The sequence below is a fragment of the Marmota monax genome, unplaced genomic scaffold (assembly GCF_021218885.2).
Source record: "Marmota monax isolate L192 unplaced genomic scaffold, Marmota_monax_Labrador192_F-V1.1 WCK01_AAM20220418_F8-fsc00293, whole genome shotgun sequence".
Taxonomy (NCBI): Eukaryota; Metazoa; Chordata; class Mammalia; order Rodentia; family Sciuridae; genus Marmota; species Marmota monax.
In genome coordinates this window covers 1,064,970-1,082,889 of record NW_026694586.1, presented here as the reverse complement: position 1 = coordinate 1,082,889, position 17,920 = coordinate 1,064,970, and positions in this window count along the sequence as shown.

Genomic DNA, 17,920 nt, shown 5'->3' with positions numbered 1-17,920 from the left:
GTAGACAGCATAATTTGGTCAATTTATTCTACTGTCCTTCCATTTTCCTGTACCTCCTTCCTCCTCTCAATCTTTTTCCTCTGCTCCACTGATCTTTATTCTGTTCTCATGGAATCCTTCCCTCCTTTTTTTCCTTACTACCTTTAACATATGAGAGAAAGCATTCAACTCGTGACTTTTTGAATATGACTTATTTCACTTATTTCACAATGTTCCCTAGTTCCATCCGTGTACCCGTAAATGCTGTAGTTTCATTCTTCTTTAAAATTCCACTGTGTATAAATACCAAATTTTCTTTATGTATTCACCTGTTGACTGGTACTTGAGATGGTCCCATAACTTAGATATAGTGAGTTTTACTGTTATAAATGTTGATGTACCTGTTTCAGTATAGTATACTGATTTTAGACCTTTTGAATAAATTTTGACAAGTAGATCATATGGTGGTTCTAGTCCTAGTCTTTAGAAGAATCTCCACACTTCTTTCCAGTATGTTTATATTATTTGTAGTCAAAACAACAATATATGAGTGTACATTTTTTCCCATATCCTTGCCAAAATTTATTATTATTTGTATTCTTGATAGTTGCCATTCTAACTGGAGTGATATAAAATCTCATTGTTTTGACTTGCTTTCCTTTTTCTTTACACAATTTATACTCCTAGTATTGGATATTATACAAAAATTAAATATACAACATTGTAAATTATAAAAATAAAGGTGACAATGTAAAATAATGGGAAAAAACTAAGAACAAAGTGAATAAAGACTGACTCCCTGTCCCCAAAATCCCAAAAATAAAAATTAGCATATTAAATAGTATCTTACTGGGATAGATTATAAGCAATTGCATGCAGGTAGTTCAGAGAACTAGATGATTTTCAAAATCATTGACTAAATTTTTTTTTTAAATTTTTATGCTCTTTTTAGGTCTTTAGGGAATAGACAAAGAAGGGGAAGAGCTGGGTCAAATGGTGGTTCCATTCCCAGCTTTCCAAGAAATCTCCATACTGCTTTCCAAATTGGCCGCACCAATTTGCAGTCCCACCAGCAATGTACAAGTGTACCCTTTTCCCCACATCCTCACCAGCACTTGTTGTTGTTGTTTGACTTCATAATGGCTGCCAATCTTACTGGAGTGAGATGGTATCTTAGGGTGGTTTTGATTTGCATTTCTCTGACTGCTAGAGATGGTGAGCATTTTTTCATGTACTTGTTGATTGATTGTATGTCCTCCTCTGAGAAGTGTCTGTTCAGGTCCTTGGCCCATTTGTTGATTGGGTTGTTTGTTCTCTTATTGTCTAATTTTTGAGTTCTTTGTATACTCTGGATATTAGGGCTCTATCTGAAGTGTGAGGAGTAAAGATTTGTTCCCAGGATGTAGGCTCCCTATTTACCTCTCTTCTTGTTTCTTTTGCTTAGAAAAAACTTTTTAGTTTGAATAAGTCCCATTTGTTGATTCTATTTATTAACTCTTGTGCTATCGGTGTCCTATTGAGGAATTTGGAGCCTGACCCCACAATATGTAGATCATAGCCAACTTTTTCTTCTATCAGACACCGTGTCTCTGATTTGATATAAAGCTCCTTGATCCATTTTGAGTTAACTTTTGTGCATGGTGAGAAAAAGGGATTCAGTTTCATTTTGTTGCATATGGATTTCCAGTTTTCCCAGCGCCAATTGTTGAAGATGCTATCCTTCCTCCATTGCATGCTTTTAGCCCCTTTATCAAATATAAAATAGTTGTAATTTTGTGGATTGTTTTCTGTGTCCTCTATTCTGTACCATTGGTCCACTGCCTGTTTTGGTACCAGTACTATGCTGTTTGTTACTATTGCTCTGTAGTATAGTTTGAAGTCTGGTATCGCTATACCGCCTGATTCACACTTCCTGCTTAGAGTTGTTTTTGCTATTCTGGGTCTTTTATTTTTCCATATGAATTTCATGATTGCTTTATCTATTTCTACAAGAAATGCCGTTGGGATTTTGATTGGCATTGCATTAAACCTATAGAGAACTTTTGGTAATATCGCCATTTTGATGATGTTAGTTCTGCGTGTCCATGAACAGGGTATATTTTTCCATCTTCTAAGATCTTCTTCTATTTCTCTCTTTAGGGTTCTGTAGTTTTCATTGTATAAGTCTTTCACCTCTTTTGTTAGGTTGATTCCCAAGTATTTTATTTTTTTTTTTGAGGATATTGTGAATGGAGTGGTTGTCCTCATTTCCATTTCAGAGGATTTGTCGCTGATATACAGGAATGCCTTTGATTTATGGGTGTTGGTTTTATATCCTGCCACTTTGCTGAATTAATTTATTAGCTCTAATAGTTTCTTTGTAGACCCTTTTGGGTCTGCTAGGTATAGACTCATGTCACCTGCAAATAGTGATAATTTAAGTTCTTCTTTTCCTATTTTTATGCCTTTAATTTCTTTTGTCTGTCTAATTGCTCTGGCCAGTGTTTCGAGAACTATGTTGAACAGAGGTGGTGAGAGAGGGCATCCCTGTCTTGTTCCAGATTTTAGAGGGAATGCCTTCAATTTTTCTCTGTTCAGAATGATGCTAGCCGGAGGCTTAGCATAGATAGCTTTTACAATATTGAGGTATGTTCCTGTTATCCCTAGTTTTTCTAGAGTTTTGAACATAAAGGGATGCTGTACTTTGTCAAATGCTTTTCCTGCTTCTATCGAGATGATCATATGGTTTTTATCTTTAAGTCTATGGATGTGGTGAATAACATTTATTGATTTCCATATATTGAACCAGCCTTGCATCCCAGGGATGAATCCTACTTGATCATGGTGCACAGTTTTTTTGATATGTTTTTTATCCGATTCACCAGAATTTTATTGAGGATTTTTGCATCTATGTTCATTAGAGATATTGGTGTGTAGTTTTCTTTCTTTGAAGTGTCTTTGTCTGGTTTAGGAATCAGGGTGATGTTGGCCTTGTAGAATGAATTTGGAAGTTCTCCCTCTTTTTCTATTTCCTGAAATAACTTGAAAAGTATTGGTATTAGTTCTTCTTTAAAGGTTTTGTAAAACTCTGCTGCATACCCATCCGGTCCTGGGCTTTTCTTAGTTGGTAGTCTTTTGATGGCTTCTTCTATTTCCTCAATTGATATTGGTCTGTTTATGTTGTCTATATCCTCCTGACTCAATCTGGGCAGATCATATGACTTAAGAAATTCATCGATGCCTTCACTATCTTCTATTTTATTGGAGTATAAGGATTCAAAATAATTTCTAATTATCTTCTGTATTTCTGAAGTGTCTGTTGTGATATTGCCTTTTTCATCCCGTATGCTACTAATTTGAGTTCTCTCTCTTCTTCTCTTCATTAGCATGGCTAAGGGTCTGTCGATCTTATTTATTTTTTCAAAGAACTAACTTTTAGTTTTGTCAATTTTTTCAATAGTTTCTTTTGTTTCGATTTCATTAATTTCAGCTCTGATTTTAATTATTTCTTGCCTTCTACTTTTTTTTACTGTTGTTTTGCTCTTCTTTTTCTAGGATTTTGAGATGAAGTGTGAGATCATTTATTTGTTGGTTTTATCTTTTTTTAAGGAATGAACTCCAGGCAATGAATTTTCCTCTTAGAACTGCTTTCATTGTGTCCCATAGATTCCGATATGTTGTGTCTGTGTTTTCATTTATCTCTAAGAATTTTTTAATTTCCTCCTTGATGTCTTCTATAACCCATTGATCATTCAGTTATCTATTGTTCATTCTCCAAGTGATGCATAAACCTTCCTGGTTCCACTTCTAACCCTATTACCTCATAAAGGCTATAATCCTTTCTGCACAAACTCAGGTTGCCTTTCAAATCTCCATTCTTGCTTGCATTGTTTCTCAATCAACATCTCCCTTCCTTCTCTTGTACTCCTATAAACTCTCTTAATTCAAGGAAAACAAACCAAACCAAAAAAAAAAAAAAACACAAAAAAATCAAACTGCGCACACACACACACACAAACAAATCCAAAAAAAATGTAACAAGGAAATTATTTTATACTGTGGTTCAACAATGCTGGAGTAGAGAGATCTGTATAATTGAGGAATCCTGACATCCATAAAGTCATCATTCCAACAAAACTCTGCATCTCAGTTAATTTTTTAAATTAATTTGTAATAAATTTTCAAACAATTCATTTTTTTAAATTTACACTGTAAAAAACCCCTAATTTTAACTGATGCAGAAGTTCTGGGAAGAGGATGCTAAGTAGGATGAGGGTTCTTTGTGTTGAAAAAGACTCTTAAAAGTGAAGATGTTTTAATTACTCACGAAGAAGAATTAATTTCTTTTTTTAACAAAGAAAGTAAAAATAGGCAGAGAAGGGTTGTAGTCTCATGATTTATTGATGACATGAATTAAATAAAGATTTTGAGTGATGTTTAAAAATATCCTGAGATGAAAAAATCAAATGTGAAATAAAATAAAATGTAGCCATTGCCATCTTTACTCCATATTTACTTACACAACATTAATAAGCTACTAAATAAACACCTAGATTATAAAAGTGGGTGACAAACTTGAAGAAACTCTTTTCCTTTGAAGATATTTGCAAATTGAGAAATTAATGCAAAATGACAAATTAATATATGAAAATATATTCCACATAATTAATTACTAGGAAAGTGTAAATCAAAAGCACAATGAGAAACCATTACGTACAAGCTGAAATGCTTAAAATTAAAATGTTTACCTAAATATGATATTAAAAAAGATATGGAGCATTAAGAATTTTCTGCACTGCAAATAGAAATATATAGTGGTACAATTACTTTGGAAAACTGATTCAGCAATTACACACACACACACAAACAAACAACATTGCCTATCATAGGTCTTAGTTGTTTCACTTCTAGGTATTTGGGAGTACAAATTTTGAAGCAAGCTCATTTGTAATAATACTCTTAAACTGGCTGACTGAAATATCCATCAACATGTGAAAAAATATATTGTCATATATTTATACAATTGAATATATATATGTATGAATAAAAACAACAAACTTGATACATGTAAGACAATGGTTGCATGTCAAAATAATTATTCTCTGTCTTAGACAGCATAACACAGAATGTTTCATTTAATTTTCAGAACAGAAAATTCCATAAAGGGCCAACCAAAGACTAAAACATGCTCCCATAAAATTTTTCAAGTGGTAATTTCTAAGATCATTTCACTAGGTTTAGATTTCTACATAAATTATTGTAATCATTATTTAAACCATTTTATTACAAATTGAATATTAATGAAGTTTAGTTGATAACAAGAGTGTTACTATTATCTGATCCAAGTACAAATTGGTATACATTTTTAGGCTCATTACTAATTTTATAATTTCACATTTTATTCTTGCTTTGTGTCTGGAAATAGGCAGACAATTCAAATGATTAAAAGATCATAATTTAAATACCGAGGTGTAAATTCAAAACATGCATATTAGAATTATTCCCTACCTAGTGTGACATACAATAACTAATACTAATTGGCATATGTACTAGAGTTAATACCCTACCTTATCCATAAATTACTTCTTGACAGGATAAAATGAGTTCTCATTTGGACAGAGCTTAGCTTTCTGGTCTGTAGTGCACAGTGGATTTCATTCTGTGAAAACTCCATCTGGTTTTATTTACAAAAAAGATAACTTAGCCCCTTTTGTTTTATTTCTAGACTAAATATCTTTACTAACAATAAAATAAAATATTCACATTGGTTCTTTTTACCAAGTTGTTCATATGTTTTTCTGGACATTGTCCTAGCAGAAAGGACAGTTAGGGGATAAACAGTCCTAAGAAATACCAAGTATTATGAAAACCTGGCTTTAAAAAATGGAAATATTTATTTGCCGTTTTATCAAGTCTAGTAGCATGTTAAATATATATAGGCATAAGTTATTACATGAAAATCATAAATATTGTGTAATTCAACAATTTTCACACACTCAATACGAATAAATGAATTCCTTCATTATCTTGCGTAAGATATAAGATTATATAAATATTACAAATACTTTTTCCCTCTCTTGGCTTATAATTATTGATTATATAAAGAGGTTTCAGCTAAATTAAAAGGAAGGACACAAAGATCAATCTTTATGAGCTAGAAAGCTGCATCATTAGTGTTAGAATACCTAACATACAGCTGTACTTTGCTATTATATATAGCAAGTGTTTCGATCTGAATCATAGTTGTTTATTTGGATATATAATTCTAAATGCTTTAATACCCTTAATTCTGCTGGAGAATGCACTTCAAAAGTCTGTTGGTAAAAGATGAACATAAGTCGCAAATATTCATATAGATAGTTTACAAATACACCCTATCCTCACTTGAAATAGAAATTAAATGTTAGGATAATTTCCCAACATTCAGCATTTTTGACTTTTTAGTAAGCTCACATTTTGCCCAATACTAGACAAAACAGAAAGTTTTCATTGTTCTGCTGCAAAACTCCATGTCATTGTTTGTAGATATAGCCTTTATTTCATTTTATTCATGGAACTATAGTGTGGCAAAACAAAGTTTGGGGAAGAAGTACATTTTTTAAACACAAAAAATAATGGTAACTGGTGTAATGTAAGACCACAAATCATATTCTTGTTTTTATTTTGTTTACAAATTTCTCTTCATACTTTCTTTTGACACTCTGGTTAGAAATGAAATATCTTGGCAGGAATCTGATTGATAACAAATCATCTCAATCCAAATTATTTTTATAGGATTGTTTTTAATCCATAAGTAAGAGAGATATTCATCTCCTTGTGACTGTGCTGCTAGGAGAAATCTGTTGTTTGTCCTGATTTTCCCACCTCAACCATCAGTATAAATAAAAACAGCACCAGCATTTATTGATAGTGTTTGAAGAATACTAATTATATTAATTAGCATCATAATTTTGCCTAAGTATTTTTATTGTTAAATATGAATATTGATAAAGGTTCAAAATTATATTTTTATTTAATAAATTATCCTACTACATGCAGGCAGGTAATTATTTTTTGATGAAGCAGTCTTGTGATGACTAGAAAGATCTTGAGTTCTTTGGTAGCTGCCAAAACCAAGCTTGAAATGTGAGATAAGCTTATTAAAGATCCACACTATGAAAAGAAGGGAAAGGTAGCAGGATTGCCAAAGGGAGAAGGTGAACTACACTGTAGGCACTCCAAAACCTCAGAAACCCTGAGGGGAAATGCTGAAGTAAGTCTTACCCATCAGATTGTCCCACATTAGGTGAGATGTGAAAGTCTTTACATGCCTATGTCACTGTCACCAGATCCAGGCTGCTTACCCTGGAATTTCAATTCCAGAGGGGAACTCTCTGTGGTTGAATGAGATTCTAAAAGCACCAGCAACAGGAAGCTGATTGCTAACAGCACTGTCATTTTCTGACAAGGAAGTCCTTTGGGTGGCTCATGTTCCTATCTATTCCTACTGTGTTGAATGTATTTTAAAAATGAGTGTTGTGGGGCTGGGGTTGTGGCTCAGCAGTAGAGCATTTGCCTCACATGTGCAAGACCCTGGGTTTGATCCTTAGAACCACATAAAAATAAATAAGTGAAATAAATGTATTGTTTCTAACTACAACTAAAAAATAAATATTTTTTTTAAAAAATGAGTGTTATATTTTTCAATTTTTTTTTCAAATTAAAGGCTTATCTAATACATCTCCTTTAGCCTGTTAATGTAGTGAACTGCATTGATTTTTATATATTCAAATAACTTACATTACAATCTGATCATGCTACATCATTCTTTCTATATTGATAGATTTTTCTTTACTAATTTTTTTGTTAAGAAATTGTATATATATCCCTGAATAATATAAACTTTTATATCCATTAACTTGTACTACCATTTTCTGGTGTAGCACAAGGATTATCATGTCATAATATGATTTCCATGTCTTAATTTCCATGTCTTAATTTTTGCAGTTATCCTTTCTCTGAACCAGGTAGACTTTTGTTTAGGGTAATTGGGGTGCCAGGAGAATGGTATGAACTTTGTCCTTTTTAATATCAAAATCTAAACCCAAAGTTATAGAAGATAGAAGAGTCAGGGATCTTATATAATTTGTCAATCATAGTCATGGTATATTCATCTGGTGTTTTCGATTTTCTTGGAGAATTATTTAGCTTCAGACCAGCAACTTCCATTGCTGAACACCTTTGATAGGTAGGCAGTTCCATCTTCTAGGATCCATTCTTTACATCTGTGCTTTACATTAAGCCATAGGAATTGCTTATTTTTCTGTTATGAGGCTCTGTGAAACAAAGGTTGATGTTCTCAATTCATGAACCAGGCCACACTTCACATCACATTCTTTTTAATCTGTCTGCTGCAGGCTACTGTAATGAACCAAATGCAAACTCCTTGAACCTGTGGTCACTTGTGTCCTCCAGATTTTTCCCAAACTTTGTAATCTGTTTTATCGGGAAAACAATTGACTAAAACCAATATTTATCAGTCTGGGACATTTTGCTTCCTAGGGGATATTTGGCAATATCTATGTGCTTCTTTGTTTTTTGTGACTACTAAAGTAGTTTCACTGGTATCTAATAGGTAGATGCCAGAGATGATGCTGAACATTACCAACTATGATTAAGAGTTTACTTATTAATCTGTGCACTGGACAGCTTCTTGCCATAAGAAGTCTATAGTCTAGGTATTAATAGTATAGAGGTTAAGAAACTCTGGCTTACGGTTTCAATAGTGTGTTGAAATTCTAATTGTAGCATAAAGTTGTATTCTCCTCTTTGAACACAAACTATGGGTCTTTATGGGTGACGTTTTGGAACCCTCAACTCATCCCTTGGAAAAGCAATAATTTTCATTCCTCCACATGAGATAAAAAGAAAAAATCCCTTAACAAGATTCCCAGACCTCAACTATCCCTATTAATTTTTTTTTCATCTGGGTCTTAATATACTTAGTGAAATAATATAACTAACAATATAAAACACACTTACGCATTCCTTTCTTCTATTGAAATCTGTTAAGTCATTGTTTTTGACCTTTGAGTGAGCTGAGGAGTCTCCAAAGATTATATTGTTGTCTGTTCTCAGATTTAGGTCTTAGTGGCAAATTCTTAAGAGAAAAACTCTTAATCAGCACTTATTACAATATTATGTACAGTCCACTAACTATTTTCATGTAATTTTTAATGAAATCTTTAAAACATCGGTATTTTAGATATTATTATCATCAACATAATTTTGTGGCTTCAATAATATAAATGACATTCCCTTCCAACTCCAAAAGTGATTATTTAAAAACTACTAAGCCCTCATGTTTAAGAAAGCATTTATGATTTATTTAGAGAATTTAAGCTCCTAGGAGTTTTGCTATAAAGTACTAGTATACCATCTTTATATTTCAATTGCTTCCCTGAGAGTCTTATAAATTCCACAATCTCCTTATTCAGCCTCATGATCAAATCAGTTTTCTCTCAAAGACATGGAACTTGAGTGAAACATAAAATGAGAAAAAATATCCCTTTCCATTCAGTGGTCACCTTTCAATGGGTGGGGAAGGGCTGGGGTTATGGCTTAGTGGCAGAGCGCTTGCCTGGCAGGTGTGAGGCTCTGGGTTTGATTTTCAGCACCACATATCAATAAATAAAATAAAGGTCCATTGACAACTAAAAAAATATTTTAAAAAATGGGTGGGGAAAATGCCTGACATTCACTTTCAAACAGTTGCCATGAATGGTAGAATTTTTTTCTTATATGAGACATTGACACAAAGTAGTAATGGAAAAGCTTTACTTCAAAATGCTGTCAGATCTGCAGATTAAAATAGAAAGAACAAAAACTAAACCTCAATATTGCATTAAAAATTTTAAAGCAAATGATTATGGTAATGTAAATTTTTTTTTTATTGGTTGCTCAAACATTACAATGCTCTTGACATATCATATTTCGTACATTTGATTCAAGTGGGTTATGAACTCCCATTTTTACCACGTGCACAGATTGCAGGATCACATTGGTTATTGATTTTCATGTACATCATTTAATAAATGGAGAAAGTTCAGATATTTAAAATATGATATTATGGATTTTGGTGGGAATAGAATTGAATCTCTGAATTATCAGAAAACCGTTTCTTTTTTTAAAAGTGGGACTCAGCATAAGAATTTTAAGAACAGTGATGTTGTATGTTTTAATGGACTTTATTTTTTATAAGAGTTTAAGATTTACAGAAAAACTCTAAAGCTAATGCAACAGCTCTCACAAAATCTACACCTGATACATCTAATTTTCTCTAAAGTTAATATCTTATATTAAGTTCAGTATATTTGTCACAACTAATGAACAAACATTGATATATTATTATTAAATTAATTCCACACTTTATTCATATTTCCTAGTTCTGACCTGATACCCATTTTCTGATTCCAATTAGAATATTACTTGGAAGTAATATTGGAATACATGTGAATGTCATGTCTCCTTAGACTTCTCTCTTGGTCATGACAGCTTCTAAGAATTTCTTTTTTAATGATTATACAGTTTTGAATATGGTTTTATGATATTTATTTCTTAATATTTATTTGCTTTTTTGGTATCAGAGATTAAACCCAAGGGGCTTAGCCCTTTTTATTCCCTTTGAGATAGGGTTTTGCTAAGTTTCTTAGTGCCACACTAAATTGCTGGGGCTGGCTTTGAACTTTCGATCCTTCTGCCTCAGTTTATTCAACTGTTGGGATAATAGTAGTGAGCCACCACTCCAGCCAGTTTGACAGTTTTGAGGACGGCCAGTTGGATATTTTGTAGAATTTCTCTTAACTGGAACTGGTCTCGTGTTTCACTAGGATTAAGGGATTTTGTGAGGATTTTAATCACATCCTATCAATGGCATACACTGTCATCATAACTGTTGATAATGTTAATGATAACCTTGATTATGTGGCTGTGGCAGTTTTTGTCTTTTCTTACACTGCATTTGATACACACACACACACACACACACACGCACACACACACACACACACACTGGGGATAGAACTCCGGGATTCTAAACCACTAAATTATATCCCAGCCCTGTTTACAGATTATTTTATTTTGAGTTAGAGTCTTGCTAAATTGCTTAGGGCCTCATTAAGTTGCTGAGGCTGGCCTTGAATTTGTGATTCCCCTGCTGTAGTCATCTAAATCGCTCGGATTTCAGGTATGTGCCACTGTACCAAATGCATTTGTGTTCTTTGGAAGAAAATTACTATGCATAGCCCACACTTAAAATCTAAGAAGTTGCCCTTCATGATTTGAGGTGGAGTGTCTATATAAAGTATTTGGAATTGCTCTGCCTGGGAGATTTGATCCTTCTCCTTATTTATTCATTCAATAATTTACTTATATTAAACATGAGTTTATGTATATTTGTCTTTTACCCTGGGTAATAATATAATGCTTTTAAAATTTATTTTGTACTTAATTTGCTTAAACTTTGTCAAACTGGACTTTTAGCTCCCATATTCCTCTGAATTCGCCCTATCATTGTGTGTGTCTCTCTGTGTGTGTGAGCACTTTCTTGCTCTGACACTATAAAATGATTCATGTTCATCTTGTATGCTACAGCCTTGAATCTCCCTCACGTCCATGGAGACCTAGTTTCTTTATTGTAGAATGGTATTAGAAATGAAGATATGACTCCTAGGTGGATGTGTTGCTATTGGAGTGTATTTCTTCTAGACCACTGACCCAATAAAGAAATATGTATGTGCATATTAATATATCTACATACACATATCTGTAAATATTTGTACATGTAGTGATCTGTATCTTAATTAAACTAATCATAAGTTTATAGTAATGTCTACAGATTAATTCATTATTTCATGGATACATCAAGCCATCATACCATTTGTTTGATATACCTCACTCCAATAAATCTATTTCTTCTTTTTTCCATTAATATATTAATTGCTCAGTTTTATAAAAATAGTCTATTGTAGTTACAGAATGATTAACCTCTACTTCACAGAAATAACATTATCAACCAAAGTACTATGTTTATATATGGTTTGTTTTATCTAATCTCATAGATTTCACTTCATCATAGATTTTGTACATACTTAGATAAGAATGTTTTTTCTCCATCCACTTCAGTGATGTACTTTCATATTTTTGTACTAAAGTCAGAGTCTTTTGTCACATTCTGCATTTCATCCTGTAATTATCCAACATTCAAAATAATATTTTAAGATTTGCATACATTAAGATTGAATCTTTGTTCTATAAAGTTTTACACTTTTGATAAATGCATTTTTTGTGTCTATAATTAAAGCACACACAAAAATCCGCCACCCTGAAATATCTCCTTAGTCTTACCTATTTGTTCCTCCCCCACAAAATGAAAACCTTGACAGTTACCTGTATATTCTTAAACTGCTATTTATAGAATGTCAAATAACTAGAAGAATAAAAGTAGGTAGCTTTTTCAGACTCAATTTCTTTGCATTTTTTTGATGACAGCAAACAAAACTATACAGTTTTGTTTGTCTTATCAAAAATTCAACTTGAATGAAAAGACTAGGTGCAGGAATTATCTAAAAGCAATTAAGCAGTAATCATAAAAAAAACTCTTGAATCAAAGAACAAATAGAAAATATTAGCAAAAAGACAATATGTAGAAAACCTACTTATAAAACTAAAGGTATGACCAGGCAATGACAGAAGAAAAGAGTGACAAGACCTATTTGGGAATCTCAATTTGTCTTCAAGACTAAGATGAATCCTCTGACAGAGTTCATCAGGAACCTGAGGGATAATGGGAGTAGTTATCTTATTTCATTACTGAATTCAATATTGCTATGTCCTTTCTTTAAATGTGGCTAACTTTCATAAAAGGAAGTGGAGTGCTTTGACTACAATTACTTGGGGTATTTTCCTATGTATAATCACTAACCATTTATTATTAGAAAGTATTTTTTGGCCTTTATCATTTAGAATTTACAATACCTAACTTAGCCATCATTAGATCATTAGAGTGGACTGGAGGAGTTTTTTTTTTTTTTTTTTTTTAATATGAGAAGTGAAGAAGTGAATCAGTAATAATACCTTTGCCTTAGTGTCAAAAACAACAACAACAACAACAAAACTAAAGGTATGATAACCAAAATAAAAACATCACTGGAGAGCTCAATTATTGGAGCTGAGAAAGAAAGGAATCCATGGACTTAAAGATAATGGAATAGAAGTTATTCAACCTGAAAATAGAGAGAAAATACACTGAGTAAAAATGAGCAGAATCCTAAGGTACCTATAGAACAAAAACTAACATTTAACATTTGAACAGTTGGAGTACCAGAGGATAAATACAGGACTTATAAATATTGGGAGAATTTTAATTCCTGTATTTATCCTCTGGTACTCCAATATTTCAAAAGGCTTAAACCTACAGCTCTAAGAATGTAAACCAACCACAAACAGGATGAACTGAAAGAATTCTCTGCCAATTCACATTATAATCAAACCTCTGAAAATTAGAGGCAAGAAAATGAAAAAGACTAGTTAGAAAGGATGCAATACTGAGCAAGGAACACCAATTTTAAATGACAGCAGATTCCACATACGTAACCATAGAAACTAGAAATAAGTGGCACGATGGTTCTTAAGTACTGAGAAAAAGAACCTCAACTTGAAATCTATACCCAAGGAAAATATCTTTCAGGGATGAAGATAGAAGAAAGATATTCTTGACAAATGGACAAGTGAATTTGTTGCCAGAAGACCTACTTTTAAAGAATATCTAAAGTAATTTCTCCAAATATAAATGACACCAGATTAGGGTTTGGAAATTCAGAAAGAAAGAAAAAATAGCATAATGGATAAAGCTAGTGTTAAATATGAGATGTGTTTATGAGATATTCTCATGATATATAAAATTATTAGATGATTAATTCTTGCACTATAGGAGTCTTATTAAGGAAGTTGGGGCCTAATCTTACATGATAAAGATTAGAACCTACTTTTTTTCTTCGTCTTCTATTAGAGGCAGAGTCTCTGGTTTAATTCCTAGGTCCTTGATCCACTTTGAGTTGAGTTTTGTGCATGGTGAGAGAGAGGAGTTTGATTTTATTTTGTTACTTATAGATTTCCAGTTTTCCTAGCACCATTTGTTGAAGATGCTATCTTTTCTCCAGTGCATGTTTTTGGCACTTTTGTCTAATATAAGATAATTATAATTTTGTGTGTTAGTCTCTGTGTCCTCTATTCTGTATCATTGATCTACCAGTCTATTTTGGCAGCAATACCATGCTGCTTTTGTTACTATTGCTCTGTAGTATAGTTTAAGATCTGGTACAATGAGGTCATCTGCTTGGCTCTTCCCGCTAAGGATTACTTTAGCTATTCTGGATTTCTTATTTTTTCCAGATGAATTTCATGATTGCTTTTTCTATTTCTATGAGGAATGTCATCGGGAGGGATTTTGATTGGAATTGAGTTAAGTCTGTACAGTGCCTTTGGTAGTCTGGTTATTTTGATAATATTAATTCTGCCTATCCAAGAGCAAGGTAGATCTTTCTATCTTCTAAGGTCTTCTTTGATTTCTTTCTTTAGGGTTCTGTAGTTTTCATTTTAGAGATCTTTCACCTTTTTTTGTTAAGTTGATACCCAAGTATCTTAATTTTTTTGAGGTTATTGTAAATGGGGTAGTTTTCCTCAATTCCTTCTCAGAGTATTTGTCATAGATATACAGAAATGCCTTTGATTTGTAGGTGTTAATTTTGTATCCTGCTAACATCTGACATGATACTCATCATATTTAGAGGTAATAAATAAGATACTTGAAAATTAGGGAGTGTAAGTGTAACTGTGTGGAAATCTGGTTTCTATGCTTCCCTCAAAGTAGTAAAATGTTCATACTATAAACTGTGATATATCACAAAAGTATATAATGATATATGTAGAAAGAACTAAGAAAAATTATACAAAACAACATATTAAAAACTATGACAGAAAAAAAAATGTTATTCTAAAGTTTCTGTTTTTCTAAATTTTTGTCAAGTAACACATAGGCTGGCAAGAAAAGGGAAATAGATGAAAGAGAAATAACAGGAAAAAATGGAATAATTGAATACTAATACTGTTTTTAAAATATTTTGTTAGTTGTAGATAGACACGATACCTTTATTTTATTTATTTATTTTTATGTGGTGCTGAGGATCAAACCCAGTGTCTCATATATGGTAGGCAAGCACACCATCACTAAGCCACAACACCAGCCCCAAATACTTATTTTTTCATTATTTTTATATATGACAGCAGAATGCATTATAATTCATATTAAACATATAGAGCACAATTTTTTTATCTCTAGTTGTATACAAAGTATATTCACACCAATTCCTGTCTTCATAATGTACTTTGGATAAAGCTGTCCATCACATTCCACCATCATTTCTAACCCCATGCCCCCTCCCTTTTCCTCCCTGGGAAGAGGGGTGAATACTAATATTTTAGTAATTATGTTAATGCTAGTTGTTTAAATATATCAAAAGATATCAACAGAGTGCAAAAATATGAGCCAATTTTATGTTGTAAATAAAAGACTCACTTCAAAATAACACAAAAGTATTTTAAAAGTAAAATGATAGAAAAAGATATACCAAGCCCTAATTCACAAAGAAGAAAGCAAAAGTGGCTAGATATTTGGTAGATTTTAGAAAAGAGAAAACTGCTGGAGACAAAGACATTGCATATTGTTAAAAGAATGAATTGACCTGAAGATATAGCAATTCTAAAGATGTATGCACGAAAAATCAGAGACTTAATATACATAAAGAAAATCTGATAGTGCTGAAAGTAGAAACAGACAAAGCCACAATTATAATTGAGAACTTTAACACTCTCTTCCAGGAGCTGACAGAAGAAGTATTAGGGAGAAAAATCAGCATGATAATATATAGATCTGAAAGCACAATCAGCCAGCAGATTATAATTGACCTGTACAGAATACTGCACATTTTCAACTGCTTATAGAATGTTCATAAGGATAGACAAATATCCTGGGATATAAAGCATGCCTCAACAAATTTAGAACTGAAATCATACAGTGTTTACTACCTGACTATATTGAAATAAAACTAAAGATGAATAAGAGAAAAATATAGAGAAAAATCACAAAATACATGAAATTAAATAACAACTCACTTCTAAATAATCTATAAATTAAAGAGAAAGTCTCACAGAAACAAAATACTACAGAACTAAATAAATGTTAAAATAATGTAAAATATTGGTATATTGTGAGGGAAGATCCAAGAGGGAAATAGCACTAACAGTTTACACTAAAAGTGAGAAATGTCAAGTCAATAATCTATATTCCAATTCCAAGAAATTAGAAGAGTAAGATGTAAGCAAGTCAAAAATAATAAGTGAGAAAATACTAAATATAGGAGCAGAAATCAATTAAATTGAAAATTAAAGTTAAAAGATATCAAAAATTGAAAAAAATGTGATTATTAAAAATTTGGTAAATTCAATAAAACTGTGGAAAGACTGATGGAAATAAAAACAAAAAAATCAAATCAACTACAACTGGAAAGACAGTATCACACCTATACATTTATTAATTTCACATCATGGAAGATATAGACCAATTTCTGTAAAATTCCAAACTACTAGATCTTAACAAAGTTTAAAGTAGATCATATTAATATTCTTGTAACAATTAAGGCAATTCATTTTGTAATTTTAAAATGCACCCAAGATCCCTATGTTCAGATGATTTCACTGGAGAATTCTATCAAATAATTAACTCCTATTTTACACAATCTTTTCTAGAAAATGGAAGAGAAATTGCTTCCAAACTCATTTTACATATCAATATTAAGCTGCTACTCAAACCAAGCAAAGATAGTAAATAGCAATAATGAAGTAGAAGACCAATATATTTAGCAATAAGCAAAAAGAACTACACACTACATTCATTTGAAAGTTATTATGGGCATGCTCAATTTGTTAAATATTTGAAAACTAATAAATGTTATCCATCATATCAACTAGCTTACAAAGAAAAAAAATATAACATGATTATCTACATGACAGAGAGAGAGCACTTCAGAAAACTCAACACTCATTTATAGTAAAAACTCTCAGTGAATTAGGAAGAGAATTATTTCAAATTGATAAAGAATACCTATGATAAAAAATCTAAATTAAACATAATTATTAAAGAATGAATGCTTTCCTTGCCCTTGAGACAAAGAATGAAGGAAAGATATCAACTCTGACTATTCTTTTAGGGGAAGCAGGTAAATTGGATTATCCTAAATTACTGGTGGAAATGTAAAATAATATAGTAACTCCATAAGTAGTTGGTACTTTCTGGAAAAGAAGCCTGCTTTTATAATATGAACCAGAAATTTCATTTTCTTGGGCATTTATCACAGAGAAATGTATACTCATGTTGACACAAAAAGCTAAACATATATGGTCATAGCAGTTCTATTTATAATACTGCAAAATTTGAGCACAACCTAAATATTCTTTGAAAGGAGAATAGTTATTCAAAGCATGATATTCCCATATCACAAAAATTATGCAATAAAATGAATGAATAATTGACATGCAGTAACTTAAATGGAATTTAAGAAAATATGATGAATGAGTAAAGTAATTCCAAAAAAGTACCACACAAATTATCCATTTATATAATTTTCTTTAAATAATAAAATTATATTGATTACTATTTGCTAAAGAGTGGGAATGAAGCATAGAGACTGTGTCACTCTAAAGGAGTAGCATAAGAATTCCTTGTGGTTGTGTTTCTATGTCCTGATTAGGATAATGATTACACGAAATCACATCTGACAGGATTACACATAACTGCATGTACACACACACACAAATGAAACTAATAAAGTCTGAAAAATCTCTAAGGTGGTTTGCCACATTAATTTTC